Raw genomic sequence first — 15,651 nt, 5'->3', positions numbered from 1 at the left:
GAGGAGGCGCAATTTCAAATGATGTGCAAAGTGATGAAGTTCTAATGTCAGAAGAGCTCATTGTTTCCTGCTGGATTATATACTTCAATGAGTTGTTTCTTCTGTTTCCCCCCCTAATTTTACAAACTCAACCAGAATGAGCTGATCAAACTCACGTTTGTATATGAGCACATATTCGACCAAGCTTGCGGCAAGTGTAGAGAAAGGTTTTTGGTTTTGTACATCGTAATTATCGGGTTCAGGACATCCGGAATGAGCAGGATGTAAGTTGACGCACAGAGGTTCTGAAATAATTCGTATCTTTCGATCAGTGAAATTCCTTATACAATTGCACTCGGTCCTTGTATTCGTCAATTCAACCGGTAAGCGGTAAGACATTTATTTCCAAAGAATTCTACCATACCGCGTGTCAAGTGATCAGGGCTCTATTCTTCTACAAATGAAGTCCAGATGTATTAATTTAGCAAACTACTATCAAGCTGAAAATAGATGAGAAAATTACGTCGTGTTAATCATAATCATTAGTGACAAAGTTTCTTGAGTTTTAAATTAAAGTGCATTGGATCTAATATCAACCTAGACAATAATAAGTTAACAACAATGTATTTGTAATGCATTATACATAAATCTAGCTTTCTAAATGCCTTTTAGTGGGTGGTTTTCAATTGGATTCTTGAATTGATTTTCCCATGGTAAATCCACTTTCTTCCCTTCGATTGGATTCTTTATCTGGATGCTTTCAGTATCATTAGGATAGAACTTTATTCTGGTATTCTTTTCACAATTTTGTGCTAACTGATTATAAAATCCTAAAATAATTAGAAGTTCAAAGCATAATAGCTATTAACATTCATATTTTTTTTGAAGTTATTGATTTTCTTTTATTTGGGAACAATATTAACCTAAACTTCCATATTTATATTCTTTTTCCTTTTTCCTTTCTTTCTTTTGTTGGTCATTGGGCTTTGATGATGGCTGGCAACCAATGACAAGCTATGACTGGAGAGTTTGAGCCTTGTTGGCCTTCAACACGCACGACCCTTGCCGGTAGTTGCATTTGGCTAATTGTTGGCTATCGCCGAGGCCTAGCGACTAATAGAGGGAGAAGGAAAAAGAAAAAAGAAAGAAAAGAAAAATAGAGAAAAAAAGGTTAAATTTTTTTAATAATTAATAAAGTTTGTCCATGTTAGTATCAATAGTACTACCAAGATGGCTAACATCTACATCGGCAATTTCTAGCCAATATTGGTTGGATGGATTTTATTAACAAAATGTGAAAATGTCTACGTCTAAATTAACGTAATTGAAATGTTTATGACTGGATTAGTCATAAATGCAATAGATTTATAACTTTTTTTGGTAGTTCTTCCAATCTAATGTCTATAAATTACCACTCATAGCTCTATCTTTTCCCTTGCAAAAAAGAAAACAGGAAATGGTAGCCAAGCCACATCATCTTCTTCTTCCTCTTCGTATGGTCACTCGCTTTGGTCAGTATCTCAAGAAAGGGGAAACAAAAAAGGAAACGAACGTCTCCCCAGGTTTCTGCAACTTCCCCTCCTAAAGTCCTCCCACTCAAAATCCCTAGCCGCGTCGCCGCTTGGCAAATTCTCATCGGAGCATATGGGAGGATTGTATCCAAAACTCTGCCGACCACTCGCGCCTCAATGGTGGGACCGTTAGTGATGAACTGACGGTAATCTGCACCCCCGGCGCAGCAGAAATGCCATCAGTCCGCGCACACGATCAACGTGCGAAACAAATGTCTTCCGTAAAACAAACGGAAGCAGAGCGAGCCTCTTCCTGCCAAAACGGGTGGGGGACGGAGCAATCACTGCCACGCATTAGCTCCGACTATAGGCACCACCACAGTCATGGGAATAATATGTCAATCAGACCTCGAAATTAAATTTTATCCACAAAACTAGTCCGAGAACCGTAGAGATCACGTTTCGGAGAAAAAAACGCGTTCCTGTTCCTTGTTCTCTCGAGCTTTCGAACGAAATTCTTGCCAAAACGGGTGGGGGAGGGAGCAATCACTGCCATGCATTAGCTCCGACAATAGGCACCACCACAGTCATGGGAATAATATGTCAATCAGACCTTGAAATTAAATTTATCCACAAAACTAGTCCGAGAACAGTAGAGAACGCGTTTCGGAGAAAAAAAACGTGTTCCTGTTCCTTGTTCTCTCGAGCTTTCGAACGTAAGATGCCATGGCCTATATATACCCTTCAACAAGGTTTTAACTCTCCCAGAAGAGGCCTCCACCCTCTAGTGCTCTCCATCTTTTGGTCAGACACCTAAATCCAGTACCAGGGAAAAAGAAATGTCTCTTCAGATCTCAGCAATCCCATCTCGTCCTTCTGCTAAAGCAGCCAGCCCTGTGGCCGAACGCCAGTCGGCGAGTTATCATCCTAGCATATGGGGGGACTACTTCCTCAGATATGCTTCCGACTCATGCTCCACGGTAGCAACTTTACTAATTGGCTTAAATCAACCATGTTGCTTCTGCAATATCAGAGCCCTCGCGTTTCGTGTGAATAGTGATAGCGTTTGCATGGATCATCGAGAATCATTTTTCCTTGCTTTTCTACTTCAACGTTTTGCTTTATTTTATGGACCCTCGAGTCCGGCGATGACTGGCATTATTCAGAGGTGCCTAATGCTACGAGCCATTCGTGCATTTGTCTACTTTGGAACAATAAAAAGGCGAAAAACTCGTAACTCGTGCGCGGTGTGTGGTTCATGCATTTCATCAGAACTTCCACGGCGTAGAAGAACAAATCGAGGAGTTGAAAGAGGAGGTGCGGAAGATGGTGGCCGCTATCGTGCCGACTTCGCAGAAACTGGAGTTGATCGATCAAATCCAACGGCTGGGAATCGCCTACCATTTTCAAGGTGTGATAGAGGAGCAACTAGAACAAATTCACGAGAGCTATTTCGAACTTAATGATGGTGATCATGACCACAATGACCTTCACATGGTTGCTCTTCTCTTCCGGTTGCTTCGACAACGCGGCTACGGGATTTCATGTGGTATGTTCATGAATCATTTGTGAATAGTCCATTTAATTGGTGTATGTCTACCAAGAGAATATAAATAAGAGAATCGGAGTACTAATTAATGTATAGACGTTTAGGGTATACGTTTGATAATCATTTTCTGGGAACAATTTTTACTCAAAAATAGTTTTATTTATTTATTCTGTTTCTTGAAGAGTTTATGAGCATTCAAAAACATTTGATAATTACAAAAACTTTCTATTTTTGGAATAGAAATGTGTTTAATATGATCCTTAAAGTTTTTTGTGACTTAGAATTTATTCTATTTTTAAATAATTTTATTATATATATATATATATATATTTGTTTCTTTTTCCTTCTCTTCTTCTTCTTTTGGCCAAACGAGAGCTGGTGAGGTCGACCCTCGCCTAGCCACCGTGAGGTTGGCCTTGCCATATCTTGCAAGGCGAAGCCTTGCTTGGCCAAGGTGAGGCTCGCTAGACCTTGTTTGGCTAGTCATCGGCCATCGCCATGGCCCGTGACTAGCTAGAGGAAGAAGAAGAGGAAGAGAAAAAGAAAGAAAAGAAAAGAGAAAAAGAAAATTTGTTTTGGCTTGATTCCATAGTGGTTCCTGAGAAAAAAGAAACAACTTTCTTTGTTTTTATTTTTTGATTATGTTCCAAACAAATTTGTTCTCGATAATAAAAATGTTATTAAACGAATTTTTATTCTTTTTTTTATTCCGAAGAACAAAAATATAAAATCAGGCACCGTTGATATGTTACCAAATAAGCTTTTAGTTGACTTAGATTAGATTCTTCACCGTTTTTTTTTTCCTCCAAACTTTTCATAATGAATCTAATAAGAGAAACCCCTTTCTATCCATTCAAATTCGAGGAGAAACATTTGTGGATCTATACAATAAGCTCCGTAAAAATGATGACCAAGAAAATCTTTCAGTATCTAGCTAATTGCTTTTTTCTCGGATTTTGTTTGGCGAAACAGAGATGTTTGAAAAGTTCAAGGACAGTGATGGGAACTTCAGAGAATCACTCACCGCTGATATACTAGGAATCTTGAGTCTTTATGAAGCTTGCCATCTAAGGGTTCATGGAGAAGATGTCTTGGACGGAGCACTTTCTTTTACTGTAACTCACCTTGAATCAATTGACAAAAATCAAGTGAGCCCCACTCTGGCAAAGCAAGTGAGTCAAGCCCTAAAGCAGCCAATTTACAAGGGTTTGCCAAGACTAGAAGCAATGCAATATATTCCAATCTACCAAGAAGAGCCTTCCCACAATGAAGTGCTACTCTCTTTGGCCAAGCTAGATTTCAACTTGATGCAAGAACAACACCAGAAGGAACTTGGCCATATCGCAAGGTCAACTTCTTAATAACAAGTCAAGGCAAATTCACTAGCCTCAATTACAACTCTTAATTGAAGTGCATAATTTTCATAGTTCCCAACTCTTCTTCCCCTTTTTTATGTTGTCTCTAGGGCGTAAACTCTTCTCCATCTATAGATTGTAGTTAAATCTTCAATTACATTTCAAAGAGAACTCAGTCATAGGAATAGTCGGTCCATATTATCTAACAAACTTAATGTGACAAATGAAAAGCCTCACATTCATTAAATTTGGCAAATAATTTGCAGGTGGTGGAAGGAATTAGATGTTGCGAGGAACTTTCCATTCGCGAGAGACAGGGTTGTGGAGTGCTATTTCTGGATTCTAGGAGTATATTTTGAGCCAGAGTTCGTCCTTGCTAGAAAATTTATGACGAAAGTGATTGCCATGACTTCCATTATTGATGACATCTATGATGTCTATGGCACATTGGAAGAATTAGAACTCTTTACTGGAGCTATGGAAAGATAATAACTGAGGTCTTGCTCATCTAGATAAAGGTCCTAAACCTATTGCAATTATGTCAATTTAGTGATAATTTTTTTTTGTCAATTAAGTCCTAAAATTGTTGTATAATTTAGTCAATCCACCTAATTTTGGTTGATTGGTGCTGGTGTGAATAATTTTTTCATATTTTTATTTTTTCTGATTTTTTTATTAATTTTATTAATTTTTTTCCTCCTATTTCCTTTTTCCTTTGGCTGGTTAGTGAGAGCCAATGAGGTCGCTTCGTTAGACATTGGTGAGGCTTGCCATTGTCGGCCACTAGTGAGGTTGACCCTCGCCATGGCTGGGTGAGGTTGAGCCTCGTCAAATTTGGCGAGGCCTTGGCCAGCCATGGTGAGCACGAGCCTTGCCAGATCAGGTGGGGGTGGCCTTGCTGTCATTAGGCGAGGCTCGCCCTCATTAGTGGCCAGTGAGGTGAGCCTTGCCATTGGGTTGAGAGGCTGACCTTGCTAGCTCTTACCTCTGGTCGGCTACCAAAAGAAGAAGGAAGAAGGAGGAAAAAAAAAAAAAAAAAAGAAAAGAAAAGAAAAGAAATTTAATAAAAAAATAAAATTATTAAAAATTGTTCACATTAATGTCTACGTGAATGGATAGCCTCCATGTTAGCGCTAGCTACTCAAAATTGACCGGATGGATCGAATGTACATAATTACAAAATGTTTAGGACTAAATTGACAAAAACAAAAATTTAGGATTGAATTGACCAAAAAAAAATAAAAAAGAAGTTTAGGACTAAATTAGCATAATTACAATAGGTTTATAAATTTTTGATAATTTTCCCCCCAGAAAAAGAAATATGAGCTCTCAATGGTATCCATATACTCATCTACAACTTTCCAACATGATTTCAGGTGGAGCATTGATGCTATAGATGGACTGCCAAAGTACATGCAAGTATGCTACAAGGCCCTTCTTGATGTTTATGATGATATTGAGAAAGCAATAGCCGAGAATGGAACATCATACGGGCTCTACCATGCGAAAGAAGCAGTAAGAGCTTTACATATTGCATCCATTCAACTGATTTTTACTCAGTCCGGCAGTGAAAATATAAGATTTTTATTAGCATCTCCATTGTATGAGAATTCGATTATGTAACCGACTATCAAACTCGCTCATATCACATTTTTTTCCTAGTAGTTGTCCATTGAAGAGACGTCATTCTTGACTGAATTATCTTGTGTATTAGGCAATCATATAAACTAATTACCATGTTGACTCAAGAAAAGAACCAAAGAGAAACTAAAAAAAAAGAAAAAAAAAAAGTGAGAAGAAATCTGTCCAAGTTGCATTTACAAAGTTTTTTCATTTCGGGCAAGTGGTTTTGTATGGATGTGAAATGAGGATGCAGAAAGGAGCCACTAAAACGCGTTGGATTCTCTTGTTCTCTCTTCCTTAGATGAAAAACCTTGTGAGGGCATAGTTTACTGAAGCCAAATGGTTCCATCAAGGTCACGTACCGACGATGGAGGAGTACATGGCCGTTGCATTAGTGACCTCTGCCTATGAAATGCTAGCCACCACTTCATTTGTGGGAATGGGAGATCTGGCGACACAAGATGCTTTCGACTGGTTGCTCAGTGGCCCCAAGATGGTGAAGGCCTCGACCACGATTTGTCGGCTCATGGATGACATCGTCTCTCACCAGGTGTGTTACCAAGAAGAGTATATTCCGTGTAATTTGCCCATGCGGGCGCATTGCCAGTTAAATGAATCTTTTCGTTTGATATTTGTTGGTCATTATACAAACTCACAGTTCGAGCAGAAGAGAGGGCACGTGGCATCGGCTGTGGAGTGTTTTGTCCATCAACACGGCGTCACGGAACAAGAAGCAAAGGAAGAACTATGGAGACGAGTGGTCGAAGCGTGGAAGGACGTCAACGAAGAGTGTCTTGCTCCGACTGCCATCCCAGCGCGACTTCTGACGCTAATTCTCAATCTTACACGAGTGATTGATGTGTTATATACGGATGAAGATAACTACACCAATGCCGGGACCAAGCTAAAAAATTATGTCGCTTCTCTGCTGATTTATCCCTTACCCATGTGAAGATCGAGCTTAATTAGTTTTTCTTTAATAAAGTTTCTCGTCCATTTTCTTCGTCATTTCCTCCTCTCCTCACTCCTCCCTCTCCATATTTCTTTTTTCGACGCACACGAGATTTGCATTCATTGCATTTATAAAAGAATCAATATCAAGTTTGATCATATTTGTCTCCGCTCGTGAAATTCTATTATATATCCATAATAGTTACAGATGATTACACCGAAGAGTTTTCCAAGCCACAACATGGAAAGCCCTTCACTTCCACTTTGAAATGATTCCCAGCTCATTGCAGTTTTGTTTTCTTTCTTTACGCCGAACAAGGTGTGTTTTCCCAAAATAATTTCAGCCACGCGATTTGCAACCAAAAAAAAAAAAAAAAACTCCTGCTCGATTTAAAGTTGAGCGTCGTATCATTTGACAAGAAAATCTTGATTTCATGCCAAATATTTCACAATTCAACTCTTATTTCCATCGATTTTTTTCCTATTTCCTCTTGAGGGGACACGTGCAGCAATATAGCCCATAATTTCAATGTAGAAACATGGCACAAATCAAGTTGAAGGGAAAGGGGGAAATAATCACGACAAATCTGTAAAAAATTCATCCACATGTCATTCATCCAATCATGAATATGTAAAGACCTTTTTACACCGACAATAAACATAATAATAATATTTTACAATTAAAAGCGCGATCTTTGTGAGATTTAGCTTTTAAATCAAAAGGTTATTTTTAAACACTTCCTAAAAATGCTTTTTTAGATTTGGGAAAATTGTCAAAAATATCCTAAACCTAGCAACCAATTCAATTCAAAACCTTTTAGTTGTATCAATTTAGTCCAAGATCTTTTTAAAATTTTAAAATTTAGGCTTAAAATTGTTAACGTGGCAGTCTAGTCAGCGCTGACCGTTTTACATGACATAATTGATACTAATTTTGGACTATTTTGTAATTTGTTAAATTTTTCTAGAATTTTATTATTAGTATTATTTTTCTTTTCTTTCCTTCCTTTTTTTTTCTTTAACTCTAGATGACAACTCTCACTTGATTTGGGCGAGTGAGTGATGGCCCTTGTTGACCACGGGTGAGTGTGTCCTGGCCCTTGCTTGGATTTGGGCGAGGGCCGGGTGACCACCTTGCTGGTCTAGAGTTGAAAAAAAGTAAAAATAAAAGAAAAGAATTAAAAATATTAAAATATTACAAAGCATCACCTATGTCGCGTCGGTCATTTACAAGTTCTGAAATTATTCCACATGCGCCGGTATTATTCCAGACAGGGACCCCACTGCATGATAGAACCCTTCTCGAACATGAAATGAACTAGTAAAGGGCAGAAACTAGTGGATTATCCGAGCTCGTTTGTTTCAGATTATCCTTCCCAATGCGCCGCCACTTCACTCGAGCTGGACTTATCGATACGCTCAAATTCCGGATTGGATACCCTTCTCAGGGACGACAATCGTGCTGTGCATAAATGTAAACTTTACATGGTCCGAGGAAATACTTTATCTCACGCCCACGTATAAACTTCCACCAAAAGGGAGTTCGTCTTATTAATTATCCATTCCGATAAGCAGTTCTAAAGCCGAGCCCTCAAGGCTAAAAGGAATTCAAAAGAATTATCAGCATGTAAAAGGGTTTTCAACACTAGACCAAATCTTCGACCAAAAAAAAAAAAAACACCAGACCAAATCAATGTGGGACGATCACCCTCTCGAGAATAGCCTCAAAATGAGACTTGCTGGAGATTTTATTCATTCATGTCGAAGAAAGTCATGATATATTTAATCTAGTGACACACCTTGAAGGGAAAATTATCCAAAAAGTCCTAAATCTATTACATTTTTGCCAATTTAGTCATAAATCTTTTAATTTTGCCAATTGAATCCTAAACTTTTTCACTTCTTGTCAATTCAGTTTATCCGGCCAATTTTGGCCAGAAAATGCTGACGTGGATGCTAGTGGTGCTACGTAGGATTGCCAGAGCTGATGTGGACAATTTTAAATATTTTTTAAATAATTTTTTGAAATTTTATTATTTTTTCTATTTTTTTTACTCTTTTTTTTTTTGGCTTTCTTGGCCCAGCCACCAGCCATAGTCAGCTGGCTGGCCTTGCTCGCCACAGGCGAGGTTCGGCCGGGCGAGGAGGAGCCTCGGCGAGGGGAGCCCTCACCCAGGTGCGGCGCGACGAGGGTTGCTTGGGTGAGGGGAGCCCTCACCGGGGCTTGCCCTTGCCCAGGCGAGTGTTGGCCTCGCCCAAACAAGATCTGGCGAGGCCAGCCCTCTCCCCTGGTTGGGCGACGAGCTAGAGTGGGAGTCGTTGACGAGTGACGGTGACGATTTTGCATTGAGCAGACAGCAACATAGGGCTGGGGATCGAGAAGTTAACCATAATCAAGTGATCAGGGCTCTATTCTTCTACAAATGAAGTCCAGATGTATTAATTTAGCAAACTACTATCAAGCTGAAAATAGATGAGAAAATTACGTCGTGTTAACCATAATCATTAGTGACAAAGTTTCTTAAGTTTTAAATTAAAGTGTATTGGATCTAATATCAACCTAGACAATAATAAGTTAACAACAATGTATTTGTGATGCATTATACAAAAATCTAGCTTTCTAAATGCTTTTTAGTGGGTGGTTTTCAATTGGATTCTTGGGGTGCGTTTGTTTTCGTGGAATACATTTTCAGGGAAATTTTTTTCCTCATTTTCTAGCATTTGGATTGCTCAGGAAAATGAGTAAACAGAAAACATTTTTCAAGTTAACGGAAAATCTTTTCCGAACAAAGATTAAATTCAGGAAAATGATTTTCTCTTTAAAAGGACCGGAAAACGTTTTCCAAATCTACCAAAGTTTAAATTTGATGCTTGGTTTACAAACAATTATTCTTATAAAAATGTATTTTTAAAAAATGAATTTGATTTTTTTAAAATTAAAATTTGGAAAACATTTTAAAAATAAAAATAAAAAATTCAAATTTGCTTATTTTTCTTTTTGCTTCTTCTTCTGTCACCGGCCACAAGCACGGCTAGTGAGCTCTGGTCTTGCCAAATTGAGTAATCTCCTGGCCTTCGACAACAAGGCTTGAGCTTGCCCAAGGCCGATGAGCCTCAAGCCTCGCTAAATTGGGTGAGCTCATGGCCTCCAGTGATGAGGCTCAAGCCTCACCAGATTGGGCGAGCTCGTAGCCTCTAGCGGCTAGCTGGCGAGCTCGACGCCTCTGGCGATAGCTGGAGCTCACCCTTTGTAAGCCAGCCTGGAAAAAAAATTCCTGTGATGAAGTGTGAAATTATTTTTTAATGGGATCCAAACGGCAAAATACATTTTCAATTATACATCACCAAACAAAGGAAAATAAACCGTATTCTTGGAAAATGCTTTCTCGGAAGATATTTTCCTTTATCATTGAGTTTTCTGTGAAACAAACGCACCCTTGAATCGATTTTCCCATGATAAACCCACTCTCTTCCCTTCGATTGGATTCTTTATTTGGATGCTTTAAGTATCATTATGATAGAACTTTATTGTGGTATTCTTTTCACAATTTTGTGCTAACTGATTATAAAATCCTAAAATAATTAGAAGTTCAAAGCATACAAGATATTAATATTCGCATATTTTTTTTTGAAGTTATTGATTTTCTTTTATTTGGGGACAATATACACCTAAACTTCCATATTTATATTCTTTTTCCTTTTTTCTTTCTTCTTTTGTTGGTCATTGGGCTTCGGTAATGGTTGGCAACCAATGACAAGCTATGACCGGAGAGGTTGAGCCTCGTTGGCCTTCAGCGTGCACGACCCTTGCCGGTAGTTGCATTTGGCTAATTGTTGGCTATCGCCGAGGCCTAGCAACTAATAGAGGGAGAAGGAAAAAGAAAAAAGAAAGAAAAGAAAAATAGAAAAAAAAGGTTAAAAAAATTAAAGAATTAATAAATCTTGTCCATGTTAGTATCGGCAATATTACTAGGATGGTTAACATCTACATCAACAATTTCCAATCAATATTGGTTAGATGGACTTTATTGATAAAATGTAAAAATGTCCATATCTAGATTGACATAATTGAAATGTTTATGACTGAATTAGTCATAAATACAATAGATTTATAACTTTTTTGGTAATTCTTCCAATCTAATGTCTATAAATGGCCACTCATAGCTCTATCTTTTCCCTTGCAAAAAAGAAAACAATAATGGTAGCCAAGCCACATCATCTTCTTCTTCCTCTTCGTATGTTCACTCGCTTTGGTTAGTATCTCAAAAAAGGGGAAACAAAAAAGGAAACGAACGTCTCCCCAGGTTTCTGCAAGTCCCCGCCTAAAGTCCTCCCACTCAAAAAACCTAGCCGCGTTGCCACTTGGCAAATTCTCATCGAAGCATATGGGAGGATTCTATCCAAAACTCTGCCCACCACTCGCGCTCAATGGTGGGATCGTTAGTGATAAACTGACGGTAATGTGTGCCCCTGGTGCGGCAGAAATGCCATCTTGAGGGGACAGGTGCAGCAATATAGCTACATAATTTCAAGGTAGAAACATGGCACAAATCAAGTTGAAGGGAAAGGGGGAAATAATCACGACAAATCTATAACAAATATGCGGGGGGACCAAAGGTATAATTCATCACAAGACAGTTTTTTAGTGAATACATCGTATTAATAGTGACAATGACAATTTTATACTAAATTCATCCACATGTCATTCATCCAATCATGAATATGTAAAAACCTTTTTACACCGACAATGAACATAACGATAATTATTTTACAATTAAAAGCGTGATCTTTGCGAGATTTAGCTTTTAAATCAAAAGGATATTTTTAAAAACTTCCTAAAAATGCTTTTTTAGATTTGGAAAAATTGTTAAAAATATCCTAAACTTAGGGGCCAATTCAATTCAAAACCTTTTAGTTGTGTCAATTTAGTCCAAGATCTTTTTAAGATTTGCCAATTTAGGCTGAAAATTGTTGACATAGCCATCTAGTCAATGCTAATCATTTTACGTGACACGATTAATATTAATTTTGGATAATTTTGTAACTTTTAAAAATTTTCTAGAATTTTATTATTAGTATTATTTTTCTTTTCTTTCTTTCCATGTTTTTTCTTTAACTTTGGACGACAACTCTCAATTGGTTTGGGAAGCGAGGGCCGGTTAACCACCTTGCTGATCTAAAGTTGAAAAAAAAGAATAAAAATAAAAGAAAAGAATTAAAAATATTAAAATATTACAAAGCATCACCCATGTCGCGTCGGTCATTTACAAGTTCTGAAATTATTCCACATGCGCCGGTTTTATTCCAGACGGGGACCCCACTGCATGATAGAACCCTTCTCGAACATGGAAGGGGACCACTGAAGCGACCTCGGACACCACGAAGGTCGGTAGCTATTCTGACCATGAACTAGTAAAGGGCAGAAACTAGTGGATGATCCGAGCTCGTTTGTTTCAGATTATCCTTCCCAATGCGCTGTCACTGCACTCGAGCTGGACTTATCGATACGCTCAAATTCCGGATGGATACCCTTCTCAGGGACGACAATCGTGCTGTGCATAAATGTAAACTTCACATGGTCCGAGGAAATACTTTATCTCACGCCCACGTATAAACTTCCACCAAAAGGGAGTTCGTCTTATCAATTATCCATTCCGATAGGCAGTTCTAAAGCCGAGCCCTCAAGGCTACAAGGAATTCAAAAGAATTATCAGCATGTAAAAGGGTTTTCAACACCAGACCAAATCAATGCGGGACGATCTCCCTCTCGAGAATAGCCTCAAAATGAGACTTGCTGGAGATTTTATTCATTCATGTCGATAAAAGTCATGATATATTTAATCTAGTGACACACCTTGAATGATAAGATTAGTTCTTGTAATGACAATAAATATCCTCTCTTGGAATATACACACAAATATCATAGAAAGTCATAAACTATATCCCATGCAACATCGATATCTCAAACCTTTTTTTGATGTCACTAAACATCTCAAATTTGTATTAGTGTGACAAAAATACCCTCTAATCGTTAAAATTCTGACATGGATTACGACTAGCTTGGATGATTTATAGAAAAAGATCATCCGGATTTCAGTAACCAAGATCATTTTTTGAAATATATGTTCGTGGATAATAGTGATGTGGAAAAATTGATGTATCGGTGTTGCATTAGGCAAAATTTGGGGTAAAGATATACTAGGCGAAGTTGATCAAATTGATATAAGTTTGGGGCTACTCGTAACATAAAAAAGAATTTAGGGGATATTGATGTCACAGTGGACATAATTGATGGTAGATAAAATGAATGTCTTCCATATAACGAACGAAAGCAGAATGAACCTCTTCTTGCAGAGCGGGTTGTGCAGGAGCAATCACCAATATGGATTAGCTCTGTCGGTAGGCACCACAGTCAGGGTACGTCATGCCTGAGCTATTCAATTACAACTCTTGAATGGAGTGCAAACTTTTCATATTTCCCAACTCTTCTTCCCCTTTTTCCTATGTTGTCTTTGTGGCGCAAACTGTTCTCCATCTGTAGATTGTGGCTACACCTCAATTACATATTTCAAAGGGAACTGAGTCATATGGAATTCGTCGGTCCATATGACAAATGAAGTGCCTAACATTAATTAGATTTGGTAAATAATTTACGGGTGGTGAAAGGAATTGGATGTTGCGATGAACTTTCCATTTGCGATAGACAGCCTTGTGGAGTGCTACTTCTGGATTCTGGGAGTATATTTCAAGCTAGAGTTCATCCTCACTAGAAGATTACTGACCAAAAGTGATTGCCATGACTTCCATTATTGATGACATCTATGACGCGCATCTCATGTGAAATTTTCGGCAGTATAAAGAGAGAGTTAAGGATATGGCCGAATTTCATGCTCTTGCGGGCTTATTCCAAAATATTTAATTAAGTTCTGATGTCCTGCTTAAACCCATTCAGCGCTAGGCTAATTTAAATGCAGTTTATGTAGGGACTTGTTTACATTAGAATGCCCATAATATGCAAATTAATAATATGCTGTTTATGTGGATTTATTTAGCATATATGAATAACCTATGGGAGATCAGGAACATATTCTATGATGAAGTACTTTGTGAACTAAATGCAATGCGGGTAATGCAAATGCATATAATGCAATTATTGATTAATTTACATGATGTGATTTTTATAAAGCCTTGACTTTAAATCACATGACTCTCTAAATGATGTCCAATTTATGACATGCATATTATGAGACTAATTAACTTTAAACTTGCATGCGATCTTTGTGATTCTAATGACATTTTTTATTTGGTTTTTGTTTAGTGAGAACTATGGATTATCCTAAATTGATATGCATTCTAAAAGCAAACATGCATTTGCCCTAAATAACAAAGGATGATTGTGCCCTAAACAATAGATATGTATGCCTCGTGTGACGTGCAATAATGGTTATTAAATTGTTCCTAAAATATACGCGCAATTCAATTCAATCAATCACGTTCATAAAAAAAAAAACATTAAAATAACGAATAATGCATGAGACGATATTAAGGAACTGACCTTTGGGCTCCTAATACATCTAGGATAATGCAAGCAAATAGTCAAAACAACCTAAGATTTAATGATTGAATGACATACATTTAATCACGGGGATTGTCTTAGTGGCCACCCTTCCCATATGAAAGGAGGAGGTGGGAAGTTCGATTCTCCACTTTCTCAGGAAGGACTAGAGGTGAGGACATTTCATTTTAGATGTAAAGTTCTACTCTTACGCTCTGTAAAGAGGTAAGACAAAAGTTAGAGAGTAAATTGAAAGTTAGAGTATGATAGATAAAAAAGAAAAAAAGAAAAAAAAAAGAAATGAATGACATACATTTAAAAAGCTATATAATAAAGCTAAACTAATGCATAAAATTAGATGAAATCCAACATACCTTGCTCCGCACCGGACCGTGAATGCAAGTCACAGCGATACTCCTTATATGATAAGAATAAATCGATGACCGAGGAATACTAACTTTGACATGTGTTTTAATTAAGGAAACACTAACTAAGTTATATTTCTTTTTATGCTGTTGGGTAGAGATTGGAGAAGATTGCTAAACTAGTCCTAGCTAATAAAAATCGCGAAAATGTCACTCATCAAGCCCTCCTTTTACTAATTATTTCCATTCATATTGTTGTTCATCCCATGTTGACACGTGGCCACGTAATTGATTTACCTTATGGGCCAAAATTGTATTTTGATTTACCCAACTACTCTTTATTCTTCTTCAGTTTCTTTCCTTTTCCATTTATTATTTCATATAGATGAATGGGACAATTTCTTGAGGAGTTGTTTAAAAGAGTTTAATTAGAAATTATACAACCAAATAATGAGCCTCGCTTGATTTTTTCTGCGAAATTGAAATTGATAGATAAATGATCCTTATTTTCAATTTCTACTAAAATTATACGTATAGGTAAAATGTTTCAATCAACTTGGTCAAAATTTGGTTATATTTTGTGGTATTATATTCATATAATTTGTTAATGAAGACATATTTACCAACTTGATTTCATAAATGAAATCTGCATACTTTTGTTCATTTGGCAAGGTAAACATTTGCTTTCAAATTGTAAAAACAAAACAAAATGACATGTCTAAGAATTTTGTTGCCTTAGGGTCGACCAAATGTGACAAATTGT

General features: G+C 37.5%; 1 pseudogene; it reads left to right on the top strand.

Annotated features, from left to right (window-relative positions):
• The first annotated feature begins 2,189 nt into the window (after positions 1-2,189).
• Positions 2,190-7,025, top strand: LOC104450196 (annotated as a pseudogene).
• Positions 7,026-15,651: the final 8,626 nt, after the last annotated feature.

This window comes from Eucalyptus grandis, chromosome 6 (genome assembly GCF_016545825.1).
Source record: "Eucalyptus grandis isolate ANBG69807.140 chromosome 6, ASM1654582v1, whole genome shotgun sequence".
Taxonomy (NCBI): domain Eukaryota; kingdom Viridiplantae; phylum Streptophyta; class Magnoliopsida; order Myrtales; family Myrtaceae; genus Eucalyptus; species Eucalyptus grandis.
Note: the sequence above shows the minus strand (reverse complement) of the source record. Positions and strands in the feature narration are given on the sequence as shown.